Source organism: Capsicum annuum, chromosome 7 (assembly GCF_002878395.1).
Source record: "Capsicum annuum cultivar UCD-10X-F1 chromosome 7, UCD10Xv1.1, whole genome shotgun sequence".
NCBI classification, from domain to species: domain Eukaryota; kingdom Viridiplantae; phylum Streptophyta; class Magnoliopsida; order Solanales; family Solanaceae; genus Capsicum; species Capsicum annuum.
This window is the reverse complement of record NC_061117.1, coordinates 14,541,134-14,567,104: the sequence shown is the minus strand read 5'-3', so window position 1 is coordinate 14,567,104 and position 25,971 is coordinate 14,541,134. Positions and strand designations below refer to the sequence as shown.

General features: G+C 36.4%; 1 long non-coding RNA gene across 1 annotated transcript; it reads right to left on the bottom strand.

Moving 5' to 3' along the window:
• Positions 1–19,074: 19,074 nt before the first annotated feature.
• Positions 19,075–25,553, bottom strand: LOC124900031. The gene is made up of 3 exons (XR_007057606.1): positions 25,195–25,553; positions 23,738–24,286; positions 19,075–23,185 (listed from the first exon to the last, which is right to left on the bottom strand). It is a non-coding gene; the product is annotated as an uncharacterized LOC124900031 (long non-coding RNA).
• Positions 25,554–25,971: the final 418 nt, after the last annotated feature.

Genomic DNA, 25,971 nt, shown 5'->3' with positions numbered 1-25,971 from the left:
GAAAATTCTTAAAATTCATCTAAATTTGTGCATATCACTGCCTAAATTTGTGCAGATTGTGATGGGATGTGTGACAACCACTACTTTTTCAGTGAAGGTAAATGGTGAAGGGTGTGGGAATCTTGAAGGGAGGAGATGGTTGAGACAAGGTGATCCCATCTCACCTTTACTTTTTTTCATGGTGATGGAATATTTCTCTAGGCTAATGTCAAGTATGAGACAGATCCCTGATTTCAGGTACCACCCTTTGTGTAAATATTTGAAGCTGACTCATCTTACCAACTTTGTTGATGATCTAATGATCTTTTGCAAAGGAAGTGAACAGGCGGTAACCAGAACTATGGAGGCTATTATATGTTTCTTGGACACTAAACGGTTGATAGCTAATAATGAGAAGTCCAATATGTTTATTGCAGGGATTAAAGATGAAGTTAAGAGGAAGCTGTTAGACATCACATGATTTGCAGTTGGGTACCTTGCTTATTAGGTACCTTGGACTTCCATTGTCACACAAAAAATGGAACAAGCTTGATTGCCACCAGCTAAGTGTGAGAATTATAGAAAAGATTAGAGCTACATCAGCCAGGCATTTATCCTATGCTGGACGATTACAAGTGGTGAATTCTGTGTTGTTTTCTCTGCAAAACTTCTGGAGCTCAGTGTTCTTGTTGCCTCAAAGTGTGTTGAAGTTGGTAGAAAAGAAGTGTCGAGATATTTTATGGGGGTGCAATGAGGAGAAAAGGAAAATTGTCTTAGTAGCATGATCTAAGATGTGTGCACCTAAGGCTCAGGGTGGACTGAATGTCAAAAATTGCAGGTAGTGGAATATATCCTCTGGTCAAACTGATTTGGTAGTTTTGGCAGAGAAAGGAGTAGCTTTGGGTACAATGGGTGCATAGTATTTTTGGGCTCAAGACCCTTCTAATAGCTGCAGTTGGTACTGGAAACACTTGCTCAAAATCAAGCTGGGAATGGTTAGCTGGTATGATCAGGATAGATACACTCTCATCTCTAATGGAATGTATTCAGTTTCCATGAGGTACAATGCATTGCAGGGAGTGAGATCTACATTTGAGGAAGCTGAGTTAATTTGGAGTAAATTGTTATTGCCAAAACACAGGTTTCTAATTTGGATTGCAGTGCAGGAAAGGCTACTCACAAGGGAAAGATTAGCAAGATTGGGACAGCACTGTGAGGATGACAAGTGTGTGTTCTATTATAAGCAGGTGATCGAGAGTGCTAGGTACTTGTTTGTAGAATTTGACTGGTCCAAAGAGGTATGGCATGGTCTCGCCGGATGGCTTGGAATTACGGTCAACCTGGAAGATGTGCAAATGACTATGTATATATTAAGTAAGGTATGATGAAGATTCATGAATGCCACAGATAATGGAGATAATACTCCGAGGTACTCAACATGACGTATGGATTTACAGTATAAAGAGTCAAAAATGAAATGCGTAAACAGCTGATGCAATATTAAAGAGGCAAAAAAGATGGGTGTCTCCAAAATATCAGATTCAAGACCTTGATAACAGAGAACACAATCAAACAGAAATTTGGATCAAAGATGCTATAAGGCAAAACATCGCATGCTAGTATATCATGGATGAAAAAAACATGGTATTTGATTACAAAACAATTCCTTCCTAAACGCTCTCTGACCTTTTCCTTGTCTACATCCATAATTGTCATTATGTAGGTCACAGACATAGTCAGCAGACAGTATGGTCAGATAATGATAAAATACAAACTTGGTAGGTATCAAAAACAACAAAAAGCAGTCCACTAATCAAGAAGGAACCCGAGAGCTCAACAACACCCAAATCTCGGGTCCAACAACAACAAGAACAAGGTGTAAATGACACCAAAAACGGCCACTTACACAATAGATGAACAACAACATAACAAGAAGAACAACACTAACATAACAACAATCCAACATTTACAAGATTACAAGAACAACAAGAACCAATGGGTTCACTAGACAACACAACTAGTACATGGAATGTAAAGATAGGAAGTGAGACATACACTATTACAAGATTAGGAACCCAAAGATATGTTAAATCTAAGGACCCCTAGGACTTACAATAGCAACACCACACCCTTACGGAGACACATGAGGGATTCCACCGCTCAAGCACCATCGTTTTCAAGCAATACACATTCACAAGTGAATCCACACTTGCTCATGTCCTAGTTTCGGCCTAGGGAGGCTCTCTCTCTCAAGAGAGGTGTTCTTTGTGTTCCTACATGAACAATCAATAACTAATGAACTAAAACCCTATATTGTTCTATTTATAGTACATTACAAATAAAAGATAAAATGACAAAATGACCCTTTAATGACCAAGTAGGCAAATAGGTGCCCATGGAATGTGTTTAGGGGCGGTTTGGAGCCCTTTTTAACACTTCAACTTGTACACTTCCGAGGTTGCATCAAAAATACTCAAAAACAGTCATCTTCATGATCGTGCTTGTATCATCCTCTCCATCTTGAGAGGAGTTTGACCTCAAATTCACAACGCAAATCAAATGACAATGGTACAAAACAGTCCACAAAATAAGAACCAAGGACACCACATCTTCAAGTCTCAGCCAACATCTTTATTTTGCACCTCAATTTTCTCTCCATCTTGAGATTTACCTTCAATCTCATCCGGCTCAATTGAGCTTAGCCAAAAGTTTCACTACAAAACAAAAAATGAGTTAGTTGTAAAGAAAGATCCTCACACTCTCTCTTTATTTCTTTGATCTTGGCTTCCTCAAACTCAATATCACAAGTGTTGTATGCTTGCTTGTACTCCGTGAGGTGTTGAGAGGTGAACCCAATATTTACAACGACTCCAAAGAATAAGAAAGAAAACACACAAGGATGTAAACACGAAGACTGGTCTCAAAACCAACTCACAATCTAGTAAATGGTCACTAGCTTGTAAGTTAGTATTGGAATCAACAAAAAAAACTACGGACACAACAAAACGAAACTATGAGATCAAAATTTGAGCAAAAAAAATGGTTTTTGTGTGAACAATAAATGATGATGTGGCAGTCACGTATTGGTTGCGGTTTTGAAACAAGTTGTTATTTTTCAATTTGGAAGTCTTGGTCAATTTTCAATTAGGATTGTTGAGATTTGGTTAATGGAGGGAAACTACAAGTCTTGAAACTCTTTTCAATTTTTCAAAAAAAAGTCTTGACTTGACTTGTATTATTTACTCAAAGCAAGGGCCCTTGAATCATGGAAAGTTGTTGGAAAGTAGTTGAGATGTGATTGACTAGGGGGTGAGTGATGGTAAGTCTTTCAAGACTTACAAATCTTCACCTTTTCCCCTTCACCTTTAAAGATATAATGCCCTCTTTATGTTTAATAATTTATGAAGGGGTGAAGAATTTCAAGAACAAGAACAACCGACGTCTATAATAATCGACAACGTCACCAATACACGGCAAAAGTTATGTTCACAACAACAAGATCAACAATACAAGCTCAAATCTTGATCTAGACTCAAAAGTGTTAGTGAGGAAGAAAACAAACACCAAAAACAACAAAACAAAAAAAATGACTTCTATATCTAGACAAGAAAAACAAGTCTCGGCCACAACAACGACAAAGACACAACTTTCGGCCAAAACAACTCAAGAACACTTTCTTCTCCTTTTTTTTTCCTAGCAAGTAAGCCCAAGATTGACTTCATACGAATGAAATCAAACTCGGCTCTGATACCAAATGATACATTACAAACTTGGTACGTATCAAAAACAACACAAAGTATTCCACTAATCAAGAAGGAACCTAAAAGCTCAACAACACCCAAATTTCGGGTCCAACAACAACAAGAACAAGGTGTAAATGACATCAAAAATAGCCACTTCCACAATAGATAAACAACAACATAACAAGAAGAACAACACTAACATAACAACAATCCAACATTTACAAGATTACAAGAACAACAAGAACAAACGGGTTCACTTGACAACACAACTAGTACATGGAATGTAAAGATAGGAAGTGAGACATACACTATTACAAGATTAGGAACCCAAAAATATGTTAAATTTAAGGACCCCTAGGACTTACGATAGCAACACCACACCATCACGGAGACACAAAAGGGATTCCACCACTCAAGCACCAACGTTTCTAAGCAATACACATTCACAAATGAATCTACACTTACTCATGTCCTAGTTTCGGCCTAGGGAGGCTCTCTTCTCCAGAGAGGTGTTCTTTGTGTTCCTACATCAACAATCAATAACTAATGAAATAAAACCTTATATTGTTCTATTCATAGTACATTACAAATAAAAGATAAAATGACAAAATGGCCCTTTAATGACCAAGTAGGCAAGTAGGCGCCCATGTAATGTGTTTAGGGGTGGTTTGGAGCCCTTTTTAACACTTCAACTCGTACACTTCCGAGGTTGCATACAAAATACTCAAAAACAGTCATCTTCATGATCGTGCTTGTATCAGATAAGCTACCCATTATTTCGTGCATTTAGAAATGTAAACACTGCTATGAAGAAAAATCTGTCCAAAATATAGGTCTCAAGAGTGAGACAACCCAAAATTTCACCTTATCTCACTTCATACAGTGTGAGCAAATAAATTCCTTAAAATAGGATAACAGTAATTTGTGGGCCAACTTGCACACACCACAATTATGCCACGAAGTACCAGCTACCTCACCCCAGCACAAGTACTAGGTTTTTGGTCCATCATGGCTTAGGAATATTACCAAACATTTTTTCCTCTACTGAGGTTTGAACCCTCATCTCCTATTTTTTTTTTAACAATACAAACATATAAACATCAGCACGATTGTTCTGGAATCCAAAATGGTACTTACAACATTCTTGCTCTTCTTACAAGGATCCTAACACTTTTAAAATTAGATCATGATGTTGTATATATTCAGACTTAAACCAAAATGAAAATTAAGAATACAGTTTGATTTGATCTTTTGTAAAGTGCAATTTATATCTTCAAAGCATCTACAATTCCTCCCCTTTCAAATCAACCACCAAATAGTTGCTTGGACAATTTTCCATCTGTCTCTATTACCAATGTCTCCTTCGTTCCAGCTTGCAAGAACTTCTACAGTACTGTCTAGCATTGACCATCTGACACCCTTCAAGTTTATGAACACATCCCATAGCTAGCTAGTGATTTTACAATGTAAAAACAGATGGTTAATTGTCTCTGTCTCTTGTCCACAGAGATAACGTCTTGAACAAAGTTAAATGCGTCTTTCTAAGGTTTACCCAATTCAAAAGAGCTTCTCTAGAAGATAACCAAGTGAAATGAGCCACCTTATATGCCTTATCTCATACTGTTTTCGACCTACTTTCTTGACAGCTAGACCATATGAAGGTGCAACTTTTCTTTTTAATTAGGCTAATGAGTCCCCTAATCAGGGAACATTATAAGTGGAGAAGGATCATTAAATCTGAAAATCATCAAAAAGGAAGGATTTCGATCCCTCACTAATACAAGTTCATAAAATCATCTGTACATAATCACAATTTCTTCATCACCAAATGCCCTCTTGTCAAGATAGAGCATCTTAAAGATTTAAGTAAACACAACAATTCGCAGATTATTTTCTAAGTATAAAGAAATTCAATCCAACACAAAATAAACAAGCTCTAAAATACATAACTGCCCAGATAATGATTTAATTTAAGTTTAGAACTCCCATTTTCCAACTTTTCCTCTCCTCCTCCAAAAATCCACCGAGACAAGGTATTTCAAAAAGAAACTAAACATGAATTTTGGAGTGACATTGTTCTATAAAGCTTCCAATCTGGAACATAGGCAAGTTCCGAGTACCATAAAATGGATGCAACATTTTCTTGAACTATTCACTAATCCCTCCGTCCCATTTTATGTGGCATACTTTCCTTTATAGTCCAACCCAAAGAGAATGTCAGCTTGCCATAGTTAGTATTCATTTAACTTTAAAATTCCTTTTTTACACTTAATGAAATGATTTACCCATCAGAAAAAAAATTACAGCCACACAAATATCAAAGGATTGTTTTCATCCACAAGTTTCAAAAGTCCTCCATTATTTCTTAAACTTTGTGTCAAGTCAAATGGTGCAACAGAAAATGGAGCGAGGGGGAGTATTACATAAAACTTGACCAATTAATTAATTGTGTGTCAACTTGAACCAAAATGTCTCATAGCTGATGTATATATTGTCAATTTTCTACTGAATTCCTCTCAATATTGAGAGTCTTGTCATTAAATAGAAAATATTCAGTGATTACATCCTTAAAGATTTGTCTTCCTATCCCTAAAGATCAAATTTTCTATTCCTCTAAATCCGTTATTCTATCCCACTAAATCTTCTCTTACAAAAGTTACTATTATTCTCTTTAACTACTAAATCAAATCTATATAATTACGATAATATACAACAATATATGATTACATTAATACACAATATTTACATCATGCTAACATCCCCTCTCAAATTGATGCTGGTAGATCAAGAAACATCAATTTGCCGATGAGAAACTGATGTCGTTGTCGTGCCATTGATTTTGTAAATGCATCATCTATTCGAGGATCACTGGACACATGCGGAAGAGTAATGAAACCTTTATCTACTGGACACATGCGGAATAGTAATGAAACCTTTATCTACAACTTCTCGTATATAATGACAGTCTACTTCGATGTGTTTGGTCCACTTATGATTAATTAGATTAGTAGTAATCTGAATAGCACTTATATTGTCAGCATGGAGAGGAGTAGGATTAGATTGAGGAAATCCAATCTCAACAAGTAGTCCATGAAGCCACACAATCTCAGAGCAAGAAGTAGACATTGCTCGATATTCAGCCTATGTTGAATATTTTGACGCGCGTTCTTGCTTCCTACTCTTCAAAGATATCAAAGACTCTCCAAGAAACATGCACCAACCAGTAACCGAACGATGAGTGTTAGAACATCCCGCCCAATCAGAATCACTAAAATCATTAAGACAAATAGGCGAACCACTAGGAAAGAATAATCCACGATTAGATGTTCCTCGGAGGTATCAAATGATGCGTCGGACAGCCACCAAATAATGATGAAGGGGAGCTTGCATGAACTGACTAACTTAACTGTAAAAGAGATATCAGGACTAGTAATAGTAAGGTAATTTAAGCTCCTAACTAATTGCCGAAATATAGTTGGATTAGGAAGAAGATCGCCTTCCTCCTGGCAATACTTTACATTCAATTCTAATGGAGTATCCACAGAGGAGCAATCCTGAAGACCCGCCAAAGAAATCAAATCTTGGGTATATTTGTGTTGATTTAGAAACACACCGGATGAATCACGATGAACTTCAAAACCCAAGAAATATGTAAGAGTACCAAGATCTTTCATATGAAAAGAATCCTTAAGTTGCTGTTGTAGGTTAGTGATTAATAAAGAATCTGTTCCTATAATAATAATGTCATCGACATATACCAAAAGAAGAACACAACCTGTAGATGTTTTCCATAGAAACAAAGATGAGTTATACTTGCTCTGCTCAAAAGAAAATTGTAGCAAAGTAGACTGAAAATTTTTCAAACCAAGCTCTGGGATCTTGTTTTAATCCATACAAAGACCGCTTCAACTTGCATACATCTGATGTGGGCAATGAGAACAAACCTGGTTGAGGTTTCATATAAATATCATCTTTGAGATCACCATGAAGAAAAATATTTTTGACATCCATTTGATGAAGAGTCCAGTTTTGTGAAGCCGCAATGACAACAATAGTTCTCACCGTCAATATTTTTGCTATCAGTGCAAAAGTCTCTTCACAATTCACACTATACTCCTGCTTGTTACCAAGAACAACCAACTGAGCTTTGTACCGATCAAGAGTTTCATCATAATGAAGTTTAATTGAATAAACCCATTTACATCCAATTGGATGGACATTTGAAAGACATGAAACAATATCCCATGTGTCATTTTCTTTGAGAGCCAAAAGTTCTTCTTCCATTGCCTTCTGCCAACATTCATGCTTAGAAGTTTGTGAGTAACAAGTTAGAACAAAAATGATGGATAAAGTAGATGAAAACCCATACCAATTAGGAGTACGAGATACTCTTGTATATCGTCGAGTGGGCTCAAGAGAAGCAAGCCTTAAAGAATTCTCAGATTCTAGTTGTGGTGTAGTTTCAGGTGGCGGATTAATATCAGGATTGGGTAAAGTTGGCCTCCGACATTCGTACACAAATTAGGGTTTGAACCTTTTAGAATAATATAACAAATCTTCAAAAGTAGGAAGAAGAAGATAAGCAGGAGATGACTCAACATGAGTAAGAAAAAAATACTGATTCTCAAAGAAAACAACATTTCTAGAAACATGAAATTTATTAGAACATGGATCATAACAGAGAAAACCTTTCAATGAAGTACTATAACCCATAAAAACACATTTAGTAGACTGAACAGAGGAAGATGCACAAAACAAATACAACCAAATGTATAAAAATTATCATAGCTTGGATTTTTGTGATAAAGAAGAAAATATGGAGACTCAAGATTTAACACTTTAGATGGTAGCCTTTTAATTAAATAGACAGTAGTAGACAAAGTTTCAACGCAATATTTAGATGCGACAGAGGACAAAAAATATTTACACTTATGCCAAAGCTCAGTCTTATTAGTCGTAGAAGTACAAGTAAAAGATATAATAGGAGGAATGGGAAATTGTATAGGAAACAATCTTCCAACTTTAGGCCCCTTCGCGATTATCGTCCCCGACACCTGATCCTATACAAGATAACCATTACAAGAAAAATTTACATCACAATTGTCATCAACCAATTGTCCAACTGAAATAAGACTAGTTGAGAGCTTCGGTAAAACAAAAACATTCTTGAAAGTTGGAGAAATATCCCCAACCTTGGTAATGGGTAAATTACTACCATTAGCAACCTGTATTTATGATGAGCCTTGATACGTACGAACATTTTTAGCATGCTTGTTGAGTTGGTCATATGATTGGAAGCACCAGAATCAACAATCGAAAAATTAGATTTAACATCAATACCTTGTAATCCCAATGCTGAAAAGGCTGATACGATCATTTATTGTACCATTTCAAGAGTAAGAACTTGTCCTGAAGGTCCTGAAGATGAATTTTCAAGAGTGGAACCATTTATTGCTGCATGAAAATAATTTACCTTACGATTCTGAGGGCGTGTGGGACATTTTTTGATAATGTGTCCTTGTTGTTTACAATAATTACAGAACTTCTTACCACAATTTCTAGCAATATGGCCATATTCCTTGCAATTGTAGCATTGAGTTCTATTCATATCCCTACTCATACCTTTACCTTGAGCAGCAAATGCAACAATAACATCATTTCTTCTTCTGAAAGCATTTTGTGTAACATAATGCTGGTCTTCAGGAAACAATTCCCTAAAACAAGCATCCAGGGAGGGAAACGGGTTACGATTCATCAAGTTAGAGTGAGCACTCAAACTCAGAGTGTAACTTCATCAAAAATTGATCTTGCTTGCTTTGCTCATGAACTTGCTGAATTACAGAGAGAGATTCGAAAGGTATTCTGGCATAAACAAGCCCATAAGTTCTGAAATCTAGAATAATAATCCTGAATAGAAAGACCTCCTTGAGAGTAATTAGCAATTTAATACTCTAAGTGAAAACGTCGGGCACTATTATCTTGGTTGTAAACCTTTTGTAAATGATCCCACATGGCCTTAGCTGTCTTGTAAGGCCTGAGATTAGAAACAATAAGAGGGTCAATTGACCCAAAAATCCATGTCATCACCCGAGCATCTTTAATCCTCCATTCACATAACTTTGTAGGATCAGTAGGAGCAGGATCGGCTTCATCTATATGGCCCCATAGTTCTTTTCCAGTGACAAATAACTGAAATTGAAACTTCCATGACAAAAAATTCTATCCAGTGAAATGAATACTGAATGATGCAAACTAATATGAACTCATACTTATGAAAACTAGAAACACTAACTCAAAAAGAACAACCAAAATGACCAAGATCAAAGTCCTAGGTGTTAATTGTCGAGGAACAATCAACAAAAACTGAAATTTTCAAAATAAATTTTGAAAGAAACCACAAATGAACTCTATGAAACAAGATAGCCAAGAGAAGTCTTTGACACCATGTCAATTTTCTACTGAATTCCTCTCAATATTGAGAGTCTTGTCATTAAATAGAAAATATTCAAGGATTACATCCCTAAAGATCCATCTTCCTATCCCTAAAGATCAGATTTTCTATCCCTCTAAATCTGCTATTCTATCCCACCAAATCTGCTCTTACTAAAGTCACTATTATTGTCACGACCCAAACCAGGGCCCTGGCCGTGATGAGTATTCCTGAACCCGAAGGCCCGAAACACCCTCTACTATCTAGTAATCATGCACATAATTTATATGATCAAAGTAATACAGAATAGACACAATAATATGGAAACATGGTCAATAATTTAAAACAGTTAAAGGCCCAAAAACATGCCCAACAATATATAATAAACATCTACAACAGTCTGCAAAATCTCTACTGACATACTATCTGAATAACTGGGACAAGGCCCCCAACAGACCAAAAACCATACTGAAATAAATACCTAAATGACTAGGCCTTCCAAAGCAAAGAAGGCTCACCAACTGAACTATGAGACAACCCTTTATATAGACTCTACTGAGGATCTAGACCCCTAGACTGCACCTCAGTACCTCGGAGGAAGGGGCGGTTAGCACAATTGTACTGGCACGCGAAGCAATCCAAAATAGAGTAATTGAACACACACACACACACATATTATATATATATATATATATATATATATATATAATACGTGAGAGAAAATGTTCATCAAACATTATGCATAAAACAGTTTCTGAAAAACACATGGGCAACTTCTGAAAACATGTAACCTATCTGTAAATCTCAAACTCTGATTTGTGTATTACTTCTGAGTTATGTAGTATCCCCTACAAGTCTGATATTCCACGGGTGATATGGAATTCGCCATTAACTCGGCGGGGAAGCCTCCAACCCGAGTATGCTGCAAGGGTTACAGTTCCTGAATCTGATACGCCACACGACACATAAGTCAACATATAATAATAAACCCGATTCGGCAAACCACGATTTTAGGCAATGAGTTGCTTAAACTCAAACCCTCTTCGGGAACCACCTAACATCTCTGTATGCCCATTTTTTACATTTTCTGTAATGCAACATTCTGAATGTCTAAAATCATGATAGCCTGAAATGTCTATTAGTCTAAGTCTGATATGGCATTAGTCTGAATTGGTAATGTCATACCAAGACTTGCAAGTCATGATTTCTGAGCCATAATACATTAAGATAAATCTTTTATTTAAAGCATAATTTAGACCGCCAAAAACATACAACTGATATAGAAGATTACGTGTTTCAAAACTCAAGTCAAAATCATGCAAAAACTTCATCAACATATGGCGGTCTAGTGCCTTTAGGAAATCCATGCACTCTTTCATTACATGCATTATGAACATTAAACAGTCTGCTAGATTCCCTCTTTAGTGATTTTAAAACCACCTTTAAATCATAATAAGAGTTCAATCATTTCATATAGTGCTTTTCAAGGATGCATTCCAAAACAATTCATATGCTATGAGAAATTTGAGAAAAATTTATAATAAGAGGGAATTCACCGAAAATCATTCTCTCAACAACAATTCATTTGTAAATACATGGTTTCATACATTCATATTCTCAAATCACTTTGGAAAAGGTCAAAAGACCAAAACAATGATGTTAAAACATTTAGTACATGAATATATACATAGATTCAGAAACCCCATTCTAAAACATGATTTTTCTATGCCCATGAGAATTTAGAAAAATCTCACGTACCACTATTTCAGAAAATAATGGGTGCTTCTTGAAGCCTGTGGATTGAGGATTCTGAATCTCTAATGAATTTTGAAAACCTACGGTTGAGTCTTGATTTATTTGAGTTTTTAGTTTGAAACCCTTGGGGGTGTTCTTGAGAATTTTTAGATGAATGTGGATGTATTTTAGAGAATTGGAGATGGAATTTCGTGTTTATGGTTGAATAAGGGTGGGAAAAGGACCATTTTGCCCCAAAACAAAGTGTTTAAGTCACTTGAAACCATAAGATATGCTACACATATGATATCGCGTATATTTACATAGGTGCCACATCTGATATTGCCTATATTTACATAGGCGCCGTATATGCTTTACAGTGGCCATGTGCGATTGGTTAGGCAACGCATACTACTTTGAAAGGCCATAACTTCATGGTCGGCTGTCAGATTTTTGCAAAATTGGTATCGTTAGAAAGTTAGCTCGAAGACCTATCATTTGACACATTGTAGGATCTCGAATTCAACAAATACAGAGAGTTATGATCGATGGAAGATGACACAAATTACAACGTCCACTAAAACTTAATCGATCGAAATAGTTTCAACTCATCCTTGAGTTAAAGGACCTCCATGGTCTAAATACATGCTCAAATGGATTCACATACTACATAAACATGCCAAATTGGCATAGGATTTAAGGCTCTGGGATTATCAACGCCTCAGAGTCATGGTTTTTATTCTAGCCCAAAATGCGAGGTGTTACATTATCTCTCCCTTAGGATCATTCATCCCCGAATGATGGATAGAATGTTAAAGTATTAAGGGTATGGGATAACATGGACATGATATGTTCCCTAAGAAAGAATACACTGATCGGAAACATGAGTATAAGATTGGAACTACTGATGTTTTAAATGCTTATGTCGTACATTCATATCTGAGGCATGGAATACACAACTGAAGCTACTCATAGGATGAATTCTCATAATGAATCATGCATATCTGATTCATGGATCTGTGACCGAGTTGTTCTTATGAATGCAGGACTGAATACACTGATAAGCTGAACTTTTCTATTGAACATGCATTTTTAATGCATACATATCTGACTGAACTGGCGTATGAACACATGGTTATATACGCAATAATAACGGATGCGAAGCTTGTAATAAGAATCTATGCATACAACTGAATGGGGTATCTCCCCCTTGGTACCCTATGTCCCTCTATGAATGCTCAATTCACTAAGATACTCGGAAAACTAAGGCGATGCACAGGGCACCTACGAATTGAATCATAACTGAACATCTGGAATCTGAATTTAATGCATGATGCATGAAATGGGCTATACTCATAACTACTGGTATACTCTATCTTGGAATACTAACATGTCTGAGATTTCGAGTAGCATGAACAAGTGCAAAGACGAGAAAATAAGTCATGCGAATCTAACTGCTAAACTGACTTATTGGCCATATAGACTGAATTATACTACACCCTCATACTTAACTAGAGTATCTCTTCATCATAATTCTCTAAAGAAATTCTAGCAGTAAGAGGGATCCATGATCTTGGGTTTGGATTACATAAGACATCCAACTTAGGAATCACCACATTGACACGACTCTACAGTCTGGAACATAGGCATATAACTCCTGAATTAGGATAGAATTACCAGGCCTTTGGCATTACAACTTCTTACTTTCAAGCTTAGCACACTTCTCGAATATTACTTAACTATACTATTCTTCTTGAATATCATATTCATTCAACTTAGCTCAAAATTCTCATATAAGCATTGACAAATCTTTCTACTAATGTCGTAAATAACTTAATCCCTATGCCGTGATCAAGTCAAACTCTTAGTCACAAAAATACAACATGCCAGACCACGCTATTATTCTAAACCATATGATGCAATCTTCTATATCTCATTTAAAGATCACATCCTAAGTATAACATGCCTTACCACTTCAATGACTACTCTGAACTCTTACTATGAAGTCGCTAGCGCATATAGCGTTCCTTTACAACAATCTCAATTTGTCATTCAAGCCTATCTTTATAACCACATATGAACTTCAAAGCAAACACTCATAAAGGCATACTTCACAGATTCTCTAAACCACTATCAATATCACTCCCACGAGCTACCTAAGAACATACACATACAAAATTCCACTAACCATCACATAAATAAAAACTTGGCCCCAAATCTTACTTCATACTTATGGCCTTATCTAAACAAGCGTACTATGATCTTCCATCAACAATGAATAATTACTCACAACCACTATCATCGCATAAGGAGGACTCACAAAAAAGGTTAGAACATAAGATCTGGAGGCATAGAATAATACTATATGAAGCTTGACACTCATCTGAGGCCTGAGGAATAGCGAAACAACAATAGAGAGTCACCAAAGCGCTCTGAATTTAAGGTATTCATGGCTATAAGCTGAATCTCGCCAATCATTTGGTATAAAACATGAGTTATGGAAACGGAGCACATTATAAAGCATGAGTACATGACTCTCTATCATATGTCTGAACTTGAACTAATCATGGAACTTAATTGTAAAGCATGAGTAGGTATTAGGATCACTGAGAAATACTGAGATAGGAATGGGTTGAGATTCACCCTTACTTTTGGATGTTCTACATCATCATGACATCACTACAAGAATCTGAGAGTCTTACTTGGTTATTTGTTTAGTCATCTCCCTCATAGCTTCAAGCCATCATCTTAAGTTTTGGGAGGTACCTTACTAGACTTTAAACTTAACTGCACTTACTACACTCTGGGTTCTGAAATATTATAATACACAAAATTAATAAAACTTAACCCGAAAGACTACATATAAGAGCGGAACGCCCACTGCTAATACTACATCCTGAGTCATACTCTATCATTCTGTAACCCCAATAGTTATCATCTATTACTCAAACACTTACTAACTTCGAATCTTTATAAGTATCCCCAAAGTTGAAGTGCACACCCTCTAGTGCCTCTACTCATATTTCTATTAGCACGACTTTTAAGGACTCGAGCTTAGATTATAACACCTAACATGGGTATCACCAAGTTTTCAATGAGCCACTCTATTTCTATTGTAGTCTATCAATATAGCAACTTCAAAATTATTTTCCTCTATCATGAGAATCAAGTTCATATCAAAAGGCTCAATGTTGTCAATCAAAGGTCCTTAACATGGCTATTTAGAACACCATATACCATTTAGCTTGTCTTTTTCCACCTAGCAACTCAACAGTACCAGTAGCCACACACAACATGTAATAGTCTTAGAAAAATACTACAGCTTCATACCACCTTGGGCATACTTCTACATCACATATACAACGTCATACTTCATTATTAATCAAATAAACTTAGGCACTTGCATACACTGTTCAAGCCTATAGATCACTTCTATATAACTAGTATCATTAACCAAGAAATCATCACATCCACCTCCATGGCCATCAATTGTTTCAAACTTAATGTCTAGTGCTAAACATGATTTACAACCAACCTTACAAAAAATCCTCACTTAAAAAATATGAAATAAACATCAAGAAACACTAGTACTCAAGAAATTCATAACCACAATAATCGATCATGACCTTACAGTTTTCCTTGTCATAATCCATTAGTACATACTATTTCAACGCATCAATCTTACAAATCTAATCCCACGAAACATGTATCATCAATCTCTTGACACTATTCACCATCACACCATTTAAATTCAAGCCTATAGTCTAGCATCAATCATTTACAACCAATGAAGAGTGCAACATAATATAAATATACTAATCCTTCAAATTAGATATTCTACCCAAATACTTCAAAAATATAATACATACTTTCTCACAAGTAGTATTAGTTTACAACTACCAATGAGAAGAAGGTTAAGGGGTAAGGTCACATAATAGACATGATCAACCTTAAGCTTATAGTATAACCATATAATCTTATCTACTTATATGGCTTTCTCACATAACACTTACTTACCCCAATGGTCATTTAGACTACCTTCATATACCCCATATGACAATGAGTCTATACTTATAACCTACTAGATAATCTAGCCATTTTCATTCATAGCCTATAAGGGGTTTCTATAACCACCTTAAATATCCACTTTGGGCTCTTTCTCTATTTTGAAAGGAAGAAAAAAATAACATTTTGAGTCAACACTTCCTCCATGGACTACCATACAATCCATAAATGGTACCACCACATTAGTCTACCACCATGAAAGGGTAAATCATTCTCAATCAACAGTTATTAAACTATAAATATTTAATCACAAAAGTCACCCTCACTCTGACCTCTAACCTTATGACTTCATATCACAAACTTCCTGGTCTAATTTCACTACCAATAGGTCATGACACCGATACTCTAACTTATAATACTACTCAGGTAGAAATACAGTTCCAACAAACACAAGAACAATAAGTTGTTAGTGAATCGAAATAGGCCTCACACGGTTTCACTAGACTTTTGTTTTCAATAACACAATGATATGAAGATTACAAGAGATAGAATCTTGATACACAATATTCAATGACTTAAGAATACACATCTTACTCTTGTCTTAACGGAATGCCTCACAAGAACGAGGACACAAATTTACACTAGGGAATTCCTCTCCCGTTCTTTGTGGGACTTTTGAAATTTCTGCTAGATAATCGGAGAATATCTGGAGCACCAGAGTGAGGAAGAAATTAGGATAAATTTTCTTTTTGTATGGGTGACACCATAGCACGAATTAGAGTATGAAGGAGGAACATTCTGACTCTATAGCACGAACTAGAACATGAAGAAAGAGAGACATTCCTAAACGTTTTGTAGCCTTCTGCTTATAAGTGTGGCGCACTACACACCCATAAACAAGACTCTACCCAAAGTGATTTCGCAAATACCTTGGGACCATGAATCATGCTTTGATACCAAGTTTCTCATGACCCGAACCAAGGCCCTGGTCGTGACGAGCATTCCCGAACCTGAAGGCCCAGAACGCCCTCTGTCTCTCTGGTAATCATACACATAATTCATATGATCAAAGTAATACAGAATAGACACAATAATACAGAAACATGTTCAACAATTTAAAACAGTTAAAGGCCTGAAACATGCCCAACAGTATTTAATAAACATCTGCAACAATCTATAAAATATCTACTGACATACTATCTGAATAACTAGGATAAGGCCCCCAGCAGACCAAAAACCATACTGAAATAAATACCTAAATGACTAGGCCTTCCAAAGAAAAGAAGGCTCACCAAATGAACTCTGAGACAACCCTTCTGAAAACATGTAACCTGTCTGTAAATCTTAAACTCTGATCTGTATATTACTTTTGAGTTAGGTGGTATCCCCTACAAGTCTGACATTCCATGGGTGATATGGAATCCTCCATTAACTCGGCGGGGAAGACTCCAACCCGAGTATGCTGCAAGGGTTGAAGTTCCTGAATCTGATACGCCATACGATACTTAAGTCAGCATATAATAATATACCTGGGTCGGCAAACCACGATTTTAGGCAATGAGTTGCTTGAACTCAAGCCCTCTTCAAGGAACCACCTAACATCTTTGTATGCCCATTTTTTACATTTTCTGTACATGCAACATTCTGAATGTCTAAAATCATGATAGTCTGAAATGTCTATTAGTCTGAGTCTGATATGGCATTGGTCAGAATTGGTATCTTCATACCAATACTTGCAAGTCATGATTTCTGAGCCATAATACATTAAGATAAATCTATCATTTAAAGCATAATTTGGACCACCAAAAACTTGCAACTGATATAGAAGATTTCATGTTTCAAAACTCAAGTCAAAATCATGCAAAAACTTCATCAACATATGGTGGTCTAGTGCCTTTAGCAAATCCATGCACTCTTTCATTACATGCATTATGAACATTAAACATTCATGCTAGACTCCCTTTTTAGTGATTTTAAAACCACCTTTAAATGATAATAAGAGTTCAATCATTTCATATAGTGCTTTTCAAGGATGCATTGCAAAACAATTCATATGCAATGAGAAATTTGAGAAAAATTAATAATAAGAGGGAATTCACCGAAAATCATGCTCTCAACAACAATTCATTCTTAAATACATAGTTTTATACAGTCATATTCTCAAATCACTTTGGAAAAGGTCAAAAGACCAAAATAATGATGTTAAAACATTTAATACATGAATATATACATAGATTCAAAAACGTCATTCTAAAACATGATTTTGCTATGCCCATGAGAATTTAGGAAACCCCTGAATACCTCTATTTTAAAAAATAATGGGTGCTTCTTGAAGCTTGTGGATTGGGGATTCCGAATCTCTAATCAATTTTGAAAACTCACAGTTGAGTCTTGATTTATTTAGGTTTTTGGTTTGAAACCCTTTGGAGTGTTCTTAAGAATTTTTAGATGAATGTAGATGTATTTTGAAGAATTGGGGACTGAATTTCGTGTTTATGGCTGAATAAGAGTGGGAAAAGGATCATTTTGCCCCAAAAACGGAGTGTTTAAGTCACTTGAAACCATAAGATTATGCCGCATATGATATCGCATATATTTATATAGGCGCCGCATATTATATCGCCTATATTTACATAGGTGTTGCATATGATATCGGCTTTATTTACATAGGCGCCGCATATGCTATCGCATATGCTTTCCAGTGGCCATGTGCGATTGGTTAGGCGATGCATACTACTTTGAAAGGCCATACTTCTTGTTCGGGTATTGGATTTTAGCAAAATTGATATCGTTGGAAAGTTAACTCGAAGAACTATCATTTTACACATAGTAGGCTCTCTAATTCGACATATAAATAGAGTTATGGTCGATGGAATCTGATACAAATTACAACATCCACTAAAACTTAATCGATCGAAATAGTTTCAACTCGTGCTTAAGTTGAAGGACCTCTATGGTCTAAATTCATGCTCAAATGGATTCACATACTACATAAACATGCCAAATTGGCATAGGATTTTAGGATCTGGGATTAGCAACGCATCAGAGTCATGGTTTTTATTCTAGCCCGAAATGCGGGGTGTTATAATTATTCTCTTTAACTACTAAATCAAATCTCTGTAATTACACTAATATACAACAATACATGATTACATTAATATACAATATTTACATCATGCTAACATACATAATAAATTTACTAAAGACAAGAGGAGAGTATTCATTAAGTAATGACATCTAGTGGAACAAAACTACCGCGTGCTGCTAACACATTGTAAATCTCTAGCCTAAAATTTTCTGGAGAAGATATAAAATGGCAAGTAAAAGAATGCAGTATCCTATACTTCCCATTATAGTTCCCTCCACTATATTAAACTTCGATAAAAAAAAAGGGGTAGATCTTTATGAAGGATAGATGCATAATAGAATTCAAGGATTTGTTTAGTAAACTTCATAGCCCTTCATGAGAGGCCCATTTTCTCACCAGATATATGAGAGAAAGTTAATAAGGAATGATATAAAATCGTCAAGATTCATTGATGAAGGCATTTAAAACTCAAAAGTTTCACACATTAATCTATAACCCTTCAGCCAAATATTGGTGGAACTTGAATTTTCCAAATTTCAAGTATGACAATTGAGTGAGTTATATATTAACAGTGACAACTCTCTTAAAAAAAATTCCCAAATTGCATGGATGAGTGTTATGTGCTAATGATTTCCATGTAAAAAAGGATATATGTATTTATTTCATTCATAAATGCATGTAGAGAAAATAAAAGAACAAAAAAGGGGGTTGGATACTTAGAATCTAAACAACTCTTTTATATCAGTCCTTATAAATAAACTTGAGATTTTTCCTCAAAAATAAAAAAACTTGAGATTATGATAGGCCGTTAGGGTTAGATAAAATTGCTAGTTCGAATGCCACAGCAAGTAGAGGAGCAACCATTAGAAGGTCGTAAATGTGTAGTTTGCTTCGTTAAATGCACCTTCATCCTCCACTATCTCCCCTGCAGAGGTGTCTACCACCATCTTTGCACTGCATGTGTACTTGACTCCCACCCGGGTTCTTTTTGCCCTATCTGCTTTGATATCTTCCTCCACAATCCTCCTCCTCCTCACCTTTGTATCCAATGCTCAAAATGCACCTCTATCTTACACCTCTCTTGCATCCCTGATGTTGATTCCTCCCCCCAAGTTTACTTTTTCCCCCCTTGTTCAAACCTTAATTTCACTTACTTCTTTGCTACTCCTAATTATGATAACGCCATTGAAATTAACGTTCATTTGGCTAAACAATTGGTTGTCGCCACTAGCATTGTTACTGAGTACATTCACAGTGCCGACGATCTAGCTAGGATTAGCATCGAAAATAGGGTCAAGGAAACTTTATCGGCTAAGGTCGAAGCTACCCAAGCTTCAGAGAGGATAAAAAACAGGAAGCGAGACTGAGATGGTTTGAGCATGTGAAGAGGAGATGAACGAATGTCCTAATTTGGAGCCGTCTATGGAAGGTGTCAGGAGAGGTAGAGTTAGGCCGAAGAAGTATTGAGAAAAGAGGTGATTAGGCAGGACATGGCGCAACTTCAGCTTACCGAGGACAAGATCTTAGATAGGAGGCTATGGAGGAGACAAATTGGGGTATAAGTCTAGTAGGTAGTTGAGTATTGTGTCTTTTAACCTTACATGCCAACAATTAAAGCAATACTCTTGTAGTTTCTTGTTCTTCGATTTTTATTATTATTTGTTATTTCTTGTACTTCGATTATAATATTATTTTGTTGCAGACATTGTTCCTTTTCTTTAGAATGCTTTGACACGTTATCTATATTATTTTGTTGTGGCTTCTACACTTCTGGTATTCCTTTTCCAGAGTGTTGTGTTATGTTTTTTATTAAGCTAAGAGTCTACCAAATATAGGAGGTAGGGGTAAGGATTGCGTACACACTACCCTCCCAAGACCCCACCTGTGGAGTAACACTGAGTATGTTGTTGTTGTTGCTGTTGTAGTTGTAGTTGTAGTTGTAGTTGTAGCAAAGTGTCAATGTGAGGACTGGTAAGTTTCAAATTCAGACACAATACTTGAAGAATACATGTATACTGTATTTGATACACATAAATTAGTTGTTGTAGTTGTATTGTCACAGCCATCAACCAAGTTATGCATATCACTAGAATGTAAAAATTCTTAAAACTCGACTAAACTTGAGCATATCACTGCCTAAATTGTGCAGATTGTGATTGAATGTGTGACCACCACTACTTTTTCAGTGAAGGTAAATGGTGAAGGGTGTGGGTATCTTGAAGGGAGGAGAGGGTTGAGACAAGGTGATCCCATCTCACCTTTACTTTTTGTCATGGTGATTGAATATTTCTCTACGCTAATGTCAAGAATGAGACAGGTCCCTGATTTCAGGTATCACCTTTGTGTAAAGATTTGAAGCTGACTCATCTTACCTTTACTGAAGGATCAATGATCTTATTCAAAGCAAGTGAGGAGGCTGTGACCAGAACTATGGAGGCTATTAGATGTTTCTCAGACATTACAGGGTTGATAGCTCATAATGAGAAGTCCACTATGTTTATAGCGAGGATTAAAGATGACCTTAAGAGGAAGCTGTTAGACATCACAGGACTTGCAGTTGGTACCTTGTCTATTAGGTACCTTGGACTTCCATTGTCCCATAAAAAATGCAACAAGATTGATTTCCACCAGCTAAGTATGAGAATTATAGGTAAGATTAGAGCTACATTAGCCATGCATTTATCCTATATTGAACAATTACAAGTGGTGAATTTTGTGTTGTTTTCGCTACAAAACTTTTGGAGCTCAGTGTTTTGGTTGCCTCAAAGTGTGACATATTTTATGGGAGTGCAATGAGGAGAAAAGGAAAATTGTCTTAGTAACATGGTTTAAGGTGCGTGCACCTAAGGCTCAGGGTGGACTGAATTATAAAAATTGCAGGTTGTGGAATATTGCCTCTGTGGGCAAACTGATACGGTGGTTATGGCAAAGAAAGGAGCAGCTTTGGGTACAATGGGTGCATAGTTTTTATATGAGAGGGATGGCGATTTTTGGGCTCATAACCCTTCTAAAAGCTGCAGTTGGTACTGGAAACACTTGCACAAAATCAAGCTGGGAATGGTTAGTTGGTATGATCAGGAAAGATATACTCTCACCTCTAATGGAATGTATTCAGTTTCCATGTGCTACAATCCATTGCAGGGAATGAGACCTCCATTTGAGGGAGCTGAATTAATTTGGAGCAAATTGTTCTTGCCTAAGCATAGTTTTCTAATGTGGATTGCGGTGCAGGAAAGGCTTTTCACAAGGGAAAGATTAGCAAGATTGGGACTGCATTATGAGGATGAAAAGTGTGTGCTCTGTGATAAGCAGGTGACTGAGTGTGCTAGATACCTATTTGCAGAATGTGACTGGTCCAAAGAGGTATGGTATGGTCTCACCCGATGGCTTGGTATTATTGACAACCTGGAAGATGTGCAGATGACTATACAAACACGAACACTGGAGAAAGTTTAAGAGAGAGGTGGTTGCTGCTAGTTATGGGGCTTTGTTAGACCATATATGGCACGCATGGAATGGGAAAATCTTCAAGGGACAGTGTACATACAGATTTTGTTTTGCGGCCAATACAAACTAGTGTTCTGGAGAGAACTCGTATGTATAGCGGGTAACAATTAGCTAGGAGGTGTACTTGGTTTCTTAACATGCATTGTAACTAGTTATCTCTGAGGCTTAGGTTGCCTGTACACTCTTCCTAGAAGGTGGTCGAGGAACTTAGGTGCTCTTTAGGTGTATTAACTTGTATTGGTATGGTAATATTTACAGTTTATTACCAAAGAAAAAAAATGAATGTAATTGCATCAAAAGTCACTCCTGACGCAAATCCTAAAATATCAAAAGGACAGCTGACGTTACAACTCAACCCCTAAACCCAACTCCAAAGTAGAATTAGTGCTTCTCTTCAGACTTCACTTTAAATGACAGGATGAGAATGTCCTTGTATCATAGTTACAATGCTAATATTGAATTGACCCAAGATTGTTAATAATACATCCATTGAATCCCACAGCCAAGAGGTCACCAACAAAAATGCAGACATACCAAGATTCAGGAATTCCGTCAGCTGTTCTGGGATTTAACGGCATCTGATGAAGGGACTGGCAGTGCATAGCCATTCCTGGTAAACTTGGTTAAGACACACCTCCGTCCTGGTTCCCCCACCTTAGCCATAGCCTAATTCTTGAACTTCTAAGAAATCATTACAGCCTGCAGATCATGAATACTGGGATTTTCAAGAGCACAGTGCACAGAGTGGTGATCTATGTTGCTCAAACTCTTCAAAAATACCGCCAAGCGCATGTCAGATCCTCCAAAAGTAGTACATTTCTGGAAGATCCGACACTAGAAACATTTTTGAAGAGTCTGAAAGCAATATAGCTGGTGAAAAACTAGCAACACAGAAACATTTTGGCTCTTTCCTTTTGCAGGAAGTAGACAAGCTGACAAGGAGAGTGGACCAGAGAAGCACCTTATCAATGAAGAAAGACGAATATTAAAGACTAAGTTGAACTATTCTTTTGTAAAATGTGACAAAAAAAAATCAACCAAAACCATGTTGAACTATTATTCCAAGCTATTAACACGGAAGACGGTAATCAACGCAGCAATGATAAACAAATGATCTGTGTAGGTTGTCTACCAGAGGGTTCCTTCCCTTTTCTGCTTTTCCATAACCATAGGATCGTCAGTTCGTGAAGCAATACTGCAGCTCAAAGCAAAGCAAGAAAACAAGATAACTTAATGTCTGAAATTACTCACCAAAAACAGTTATTCCAGGCCAACTCCATCCTTCACCTGGCTTGACAATTACGTTAGAAGAGGTATCTTTTTTTTTCTTGACAAAAAGTACTGTAAAACATGTTAGAAGAGATATCTCGAGTAAGGTATGATGAAGATTCATGAATGCCACTGATAATGGAAATAATACTCCGAGGTAGTCACCATGACGCATGCATTTACAGTATAAATCATCAAATATGAAATGCGTGAACAGCTGATGCAACATTGAAGAGGCAAAAAACATAAGGTGTCTCCAAAATCACTGATCAATCTAATCAAATCCAGTTCTTAAAATGTCAGTTTCAAGGCCTTGAAAACAGAGAACACATGATCAAACAGAAATTTGCATCAAAATGCTATAAGGCAAAACCTCGCATGCTAGTATATCATGGATGAAAAAAACACGGTATTTGATTCCAAAACATTTCCTTCCTGGACGCCTTAAACTCCCTCTGAAATCTCTCTGACCTTTTCCTTGCCTAAATCTATAATTTTCATTATGTAGGTGCCAAAGTGTTCACCTCTGCCCTGTGTCACAAACATAATCAGCAGATGGTAGGGTCAGATAGGCTATCCATTCTTTCGTGCATTTAAACACTGCAATGAAGAAAAATCTGTCCAAAATATAGGTCTGAAGAATGAGACAAACCGAAATTTCACCTTATCTCACTTCATACAGTATGAGAAAATAAATCCTTTAAAATGGGATAACAGTAATTGGTGGGCCAACTTACATGCACCACAACTATGCCACGAAGTACCAGGTAAATCTGTCCAGAAATAATTATTAAGTATTAAATAGGATTCTAACTGTAAGTCTGGAAAAATCCTTGTAGATCGCTGTAACTGCTGAAGCTATAATGAGTGCTTCACAACTTTGTGATAATCAACTAAAACACATTTACAAAGGGAATCATGCTTGCAAACATTAATCCTAATTGGACCACCATAACCAACATGCACATATCACAGTCAAGAACAATAAGCCAACATAGTTTACTGTAGAGCATCAACCAAACATCATATAACTAGTTTACGACATAAAATAAAAACAGGGCAACCTAAAGTCAATATCTATTAGTTCAGTAGCCTTAAATAGATTGCACATAAATTAGAGAGAGACCCAACATAAGACAAAATCCGTTAGCACTAAGGTAGTTAGTTTGCGATAATTAAGGACCTTTGAAATCGTAGCAATTACGGAAACTTGGTTTTGCAGGGATGCCTAACATGGGCTTTGACTCTACTGCAAGACTCAAGTTTTTCAGAGCATCACAAAACAACTTAGGCAACCAGGGAAAATTCTTTAATATATACAAACACCAAGTTCCTAATCCACGCACCAAGTTAACAATACCAGACCATGTGGAGGGAAGCAGGTTACAAAACATAAAAGAGAACATCCAGGAAAGTGAGCAAGAGACAATTTTACATACCTCAAAACATTTAAAGGACTTTAGATCGCAAGGATAAGCTTGATTACTTGAGCCAACCTATGGAGCTTCTTAGAAGTTGAGTTCGAGAGAGAGATTAAGACTGTTGGGAGGTGATATTAAGTCGTGAAACTGGCAGATGAAGAGGGGGGTTTAATACAAGAAATTGAGGAAAATAAAGAAACAGCTAAACACATAAAAATAAAAAAATTATTTGCAGGGAAATAAAAGTAATGTGTTATTTGCTGGAAACAAAAAAAACGTAACGTATTTGCAAATAAATTTCTGGATCCAATGAATAAAAAGAGTTTTTAACTAATTGGGATAATGTTAAAAAAAAATGACAAAATTTCCCTTGAAGGATCTCACAAAGAAAGGTTGTGAGATGTTACAATATCTCCCCCTTGGGATCATTCGTCCCGAATGAAGGTTATATATTCGTATAAACTCAATGCACAGAATTAGGGGATGAAACTTCTACTAATGAACTTTACTTATGATTATATTTCTCACCATAACGCATAAACTCCAAAAAGAAACTCAGCAAGACAAATTATAAACACGAATTATGAACAAACGTCACTAGACAAGCACGATTTAAGACAGGCATACCATGTGGCTTGATTTTATAAAGCGAAAGCAAGAATTTATGTAATATCATGAGTAAGGATTTGCATTATTACCTTCATTGCCTTCCTCTTGAGAAGTGAATAGGTGAGGATATCTTGCCTTCATATCTTCCTCTGATTCCCATGTACCTTCCCCAAACTTTTGATTTCT